Consider the following 6,000-nt stretch of genomic DNA (forward strand, 5'->3'; position numbering starts at 1 on the left):
AAGGGGGGTTAGGATGGTACAAATGTCTTTAAACTGCTTGATTTAGCATAATATAGTGTTTTGCACCACAGGGTTCCGTTCTAGGGTCTATGAAGCTTGTGTCAATTATCATAGTGATGCTATTATAGTATATATTAGAGTCGAGAACTTGAGGATAAAGGGGTTACTGGGGGAATGACTTAGGGAGACAATAAGAGAGATAGAGAGAAAGAGAGAGAGATATTTGAACTGGACCCCAACTGTATGTATATTCCGCAAGTATTACAACATATTTGATCTGTTTACTCATGTTTAAGGCATCACAGTGGGTTTAAAAAGCTACAAATGTCTTTAAACTGCTTGATTTAGCATAATATAGGGTGGCGTCCCACAGGGTTCCGTTCTAGGGTCTATGAAGCTTGTGTCAATTATGATAGTGATGCGGTTATATGAGTTGAGAACTTGAGAACTGGAGTGTGGGCTTACATACAGGGTTTAAGGAGTAAAATAAAGAGTCACAGTGGGAATGACTTACGAAGAGCAAGAAAGATAGATAGATAGATAGATAGATAGATAGATAGATAGATAGATAGATAGATAGATAGATAGATAGATAGATAGATAGATAGGTTTAGTTGATAAGGGAGGGAATTAGATTAGGAGGGAAAGAGATAGAGTATGAAGAGTGTTCAAAAGAGGTTCAAACAAAACAGGAGGTAGCCTACAGTACACTGTGTTTTTCTAATACACAAACACACACACACACACACACTCTCACAACCACACACACTCCTACCACACACACACACACACACACATTATAATGCTGCTTACAGTTGTGGGGGTCCTGTCCACTGTGGTCCGCACTCTCCTGTCCCAAAGTCCAGAACTCCAGAAGCCAAGAAAGAACGAAAGAGCATAAAGCAAATCCGAGCTGCTCTCCTCAGGAAGAAAAGAACCACCACGCTGCTTCTCTTCTCCTTCTTCCTCCTCCCTTCTTTCTCCCTCTCTGCCCCTGGTGAGGGGGGTAGAATAGAAAGCTCCTGCCCCCGGGATGTTACCCCCCCTCCCCTCCCTCCCGAAGCCCCCTCCCTGGGGGCTAATCCGCGCCGTGGCTGTCCCGCTCCCAAACTCCTCAGGCTCACTCACTCAGAGAGAGAGGGAGTGAGAGAGAGAGAGAGGTAGAGAAGTACAGAAGAATAGAGGGATAGAGAGAGGTAGAGAAAGAGAGATAGAGATAGAGAGACAGTATGGGAACAGCAGCAGCTGCCTCATGTTGAAGAAAGGAAAGGCAATCCTCTCTGTTCTCATCAAGAACAGGCAGCCAGAGAAAAGATGGGTAAGAGAGAGAGAGAGAGAGAGAGAGAGAGAGAGAGAGAGAGAGAGAGTGACATAGACACAGAGCACGCCCCTTAGCCCCGCCCCCGACCAACAGAGGCTCCACCTTCACGAGCTAGGCTTGTTGGCACACGCTCAGTGTTCCCGCTCTGATCTGATCTGATCGTGCCGCTATGAGAGTTGTGATGCTGTGCATATATAGGGGGAGGACCTGCCCCCCCAACCACCCCCCCCCCAGGCTTTAAACACATAAACACCTTAACACCTAAACACCAGCCGCCTCAAAGACTACTCTGTGATACTGACGGGAATCTGATCTACAGATCCAAAGAAGAAAGAGAAGAGAAGAGAGAGACAGCAGCAGCACGAGCAGGAACAGGGACAAGAGGAGGAGGAGCTACAGGCAGGAGTCAGGACTCAGAAGTTCAGATAAACTGAGATCCTGCAAAAAGTTGATATAGATTGAGTTGACCCATATAATACAAAAGGGTATGGTACATTATAATGCAATTGAACAGAATAGTGTTTATAGCTAAAGGATGTAATTGCAGGAAATGATTGAATTTGATAACGATATAATATGACAAAATATTATACAACACAAAAGAATAGAATAGATATGAAAGGAATGGAATGAAATAGGAAAGAGAATAGTAGAAAAAAAACTGAAAACAATAGAATAAAATAAAAGAAACCTAATGAGATAAGTGTAATGCAACAGAATAAAAAAAAAAAAACATAATAGAAGAAAATATATGTATATATAGCACAGAAAGGATGTCAAAGAATAGAATAGAAATAAAAAGAATATTAATAAAACAAATATACTATGATAAAAAGGAATAGAAAAGGATTGGAAAAAAAACATGAGCATATATATTATAATGGAATGTAATTGAAATGTAATTAGAATATACTATGATAGAATAGAATAGAAAAAAACAGAATAGAATAGAAATATAAAATACAATAGCATAAAATTTAAAATAACACAAGGGGGATAATATAATATAATATAATATATTATTAAGCATATAATTTAAAATAACAAAAATAGATGTGAACAACTGAATATAATATACAACAAAATAGAATATAAAACATATAATAAAATACAAAATAATAAAATAGAAATTAAATGAAAAGAAAATGACAGAAAAGTAAAGAAAAGTAAAGAAAATAGTGGCATATATTATAATGTAATGTATTATAATAAAAAAAAAAAATAAATAAATAAATAAATAAATAAATAAATAAATAATAAAAGTAAAGAAAAGTAAAGAAAATAGTGGCATATATTATAATGTAATGTATTATAATAAATAAATAAATAAATAAATAATAATAATAATAATAATAATAATAATAATAATAATAATAATAATAATAATAATAATAATAATAATAACAATAATAACAATAATAATAATAATAATAATAATAATAATAATAATAATAATAATAATCATAATAGAATAGAATGTAAAAGAATATAATAAAATATCAAAGAATATTATATAATAAAATATAATGTCATGCAATATAGAATATATCAAATATCTTAGGTACAAAACTAAATACAACACAGTATCTGATGAGATATAGTACAATGTAGTGTATATATATATATATATATGACTTGCTAAAATATAAACTCTGACACTAACTTTAACTGCACAGCGGCAAGACTGTTAAAAGGGTGTAAGATAGCAATGAGCATGCCATAAAGGTCCAACTACATGACTTACAACACACACACACACACACACACACACACACATACGACATACATCTTCTCAACAACCCTCATTACACATCTAAAACACACACACACACACACACACTCCTGTCCGCACCAAGTCTGCTTATATTCAGTCTTCAGGAGTGACATGTGCTTCCTGTCCACTTCCTCTCCTCAGTGGCCACACACCAAATCCTGCATGTCTCCACCTGAATCCGACCCCTCTCCGCTCGGCCGCTAGGAAGCTAAATCACCCCGCTCAGACTCTGTGTGAGGAAAAAAATGCTCTTCTGAAGCAAAGGTTGTACAAACACATGGCTGGCCTGGATGGGTTGGGGGATTGAGGGGTTGGGGGGCTCCAGACACACAGTAAAACCTATTTACCTTTCCTCCAGATACACAACTGCCCCTCTCCAGCTGTGGAAACGACCCCTGAGCCAACTACGGAAAAGCTAGCTGAAACTTTGGCTGGCGGAGTCACCAAAGATCGAGCGGTATGCGTAACTAAGCCAAAGTATGTGGAGCTGGCCGCTAGCCGCTCACATTTAGGAGGAAAAGAGCTGAGTGCTGCAGACGGCAGGCCTCATCTATTAACTCAAAAAACATCAAAATCTCATAAACACTGCTGTCAGTGGGGATTTGAAACAAGCTGCTAAAATTATTAAAACAATGAGCTGTGTTGCTGTTCGTGAGCATGTTCTGAAGATACAGTATTCTTTCCCAAAGTCCTGAGCTTTAACATACAATAAATAAATAGCATTTTGCTAGGTGTAAAGTTTGGTGGAGGGGGGATCATGTTATGGGTTTGTTTTCCAGTAGTTGGGTTTGGCCCCTTCGTTCCATTGAAATTAACTCATAATTATTGGGCATACCAAGAGATTTTGTTTGATTTTTGCTTGACTTCATGCTCCCAACTTTGTGAGAACAAATCTTAAGATTTTCTGGATTGTAGATTAATGCTACAGTTATCTAAACATATTGAATTATTTCATTTTGAAGATAGAAGTAGAGTTGGTATACAGTGAAAAGCAATAACTTCTCAACTAAGAAAAAAAAAACTTATTTTAAGTAATGTAGCCCATCAAAAAAATGTTTTGATGAAACTGGCTCTCATCAGGACATACTGTGTCTCATTGTACAAAGTATGATCCCAATATGTAAAAAAATAATCAACCAATTAAAAATGATGAGTTTCTTTGATTTGACCAAATTAAAAAAACTTTTAAATATAAACAAGTTGAAGATGGATGATCACAAGCCATCAAACATAAAACCAAGCAGAACTTTTTCTGCATCAAGTGTGGTGTAATATTATCCAAAAGCAGTGTGTTAGACTGGTGGAGGAGAACATGATGCCAAGATGCATAAAAACTGTAATAAAAAAACAGGGTTATTCCACCAAATATTGATTTCTGAACTCTTAAAACTTTATGAATATGAACTTGTTTTCTCTGCATTATTTTTGGTACTTCAGCCATTTCTCATTTTCTGCAAATAAATGCTCTAAATCACAATATTTGTATTTGGAATTTGGGAGAAATGTAGTCCGTAGTTTAAATAATACAACAGCAATGTTCATTTTACTCAAACATAAATGTATAAATAGCAAAATTTAGAGAAACTGATTAAAAATCTGAAATAAAATTACTCAGGCCAAACTTTTTGTCAACTATATCTCGTCTCATCGACTGTATTTGGGTAAAAGATAAAATTGACTAAATTTGATATTTGCTAAATTGTTCCTTTAAGTCTCTTTAGGAGCAGCATGTGGCGGGGGGAGAGAAGAGATGGAGGGGGGCTTGGGTTAATCTGTGGGACAAAAGGAGAACTCCCCTCCACCACCACCACCACCTCCACCACAACCACAACCAAACACCCACCCACCCACCCATCCACCCACCCACGCACACACACTTGAGGATAATGGGCCTCTAAAGCTCTAAAGGGGGGCTCCCATCCGAACAGGCTTTGGGGGACAGGACAAAGACCTCCTGGCAATGCACGTGTCACAGATAAAGTCGGCCAATTGTCCAGGCAGGAGTGAGGGAGGGGGTGGAGGGAGGGACTGGAGAGGCGGGGGAGGAACAGAGAGGTAGAGGAAGAAAAGAGAGGGCTAGTTAAAAGGGATGCTCATCTGGCAGTCATCAAACTGAGCAGGCACAGATGGCAAACACACAAGAGTGAACAGACAAACAGAGAGAGACAGACAGACAGACAGACAGATAGACAGACAGATGAGGAGGTGTGGATGGACGACTTTCTGTTATAAATATAAAGAAGCAAAGTAGATCCACAACTTTTCTGCATTTGCTTTTTCTTAAGTAAATTTAATTCAGATAAATTTAAGTAACTTCAACTCAGTTTCAAGACTTAAATGTTACATAGAGTAAATAAGTGAACTGAACTTAAGTCAGTCCTTTCTTTTAGTAAACTTTACTTCATTTCTGCATATACAATATTACCTAATTACAATTACTTCATTTATACAATATTACTAAAATTATTTTCTGATACAAGATATATTATAATTCCTAAAATTTCAATACTTTTAGTTAAAACATATATTTTAAAACATATATTTACATAATCTCAAAGATTTATTTTGTAAACAGACCAAGTCTCACTCTCTCAACACATGGATGGCATGTAATACAATATTTTTAGTATACTAGTATAAAGAATGTATAACATGCCATCCATGTGTTGAGACAGTGTAATATGAAAAAAATATTTGAATTTTAGGAATTATAATATATTATGTTGAGTAATATTGTATAAATTAGGTAATTTTAATTAAGTAATATTGTATGCAAAAATTAGGTAAAGTTTACTAAAAGAAAGGATTGATTCAGCAAAAATAAATGAAGTAACTTGAAGTTCAGTTCACTTATTTACTCTATGTAACATTTAAGTCTTGAAGCCGAGTTAAAGTTACTTAAATT

General features: G+C 36.1%; 1 protein-coding gene across 2 annotated transcripts in view; it reads right to left on the reverse strand.

Annotated features, from left to right (window-relative positions):
* Nucleotides 1-1,443, reverse strand: part of spsb4a (splA/ryanodine receptor domain and SOCS box containing 4a) — a 77,207-nt gene extending 75,764 nt beyond the window's left edge. For both annotated transcript variants that reach the window (XM_007228671.4, XM_049482203.1), the window contains exon 1: nt 814-1,443. The gene's annotated coding sequence lies outside the window, so the exon portion shown is untranslated. The remainder of the gene's footprint in view (nt 1-813) is intronic.
* Between the last annotated feature and the right edge of the window lie 4,557 nt (nt 1,444-6,000).

Source organism: Astyanax mexicanus, chromosome 8 (genome assembly GCF_023375975.1).
Source record: "Astyanax mexicanus isolate ESR-SI-001 chromosome 8, AstMex3_surface, whole genome shotgun sequence".
Lineage (NCBI taxonomy): Eukaryota > Metazoa > Chordata > Actinopteri > Characiformes > Acestrorhamphidae > Astyanax > Astyanax mexicanus.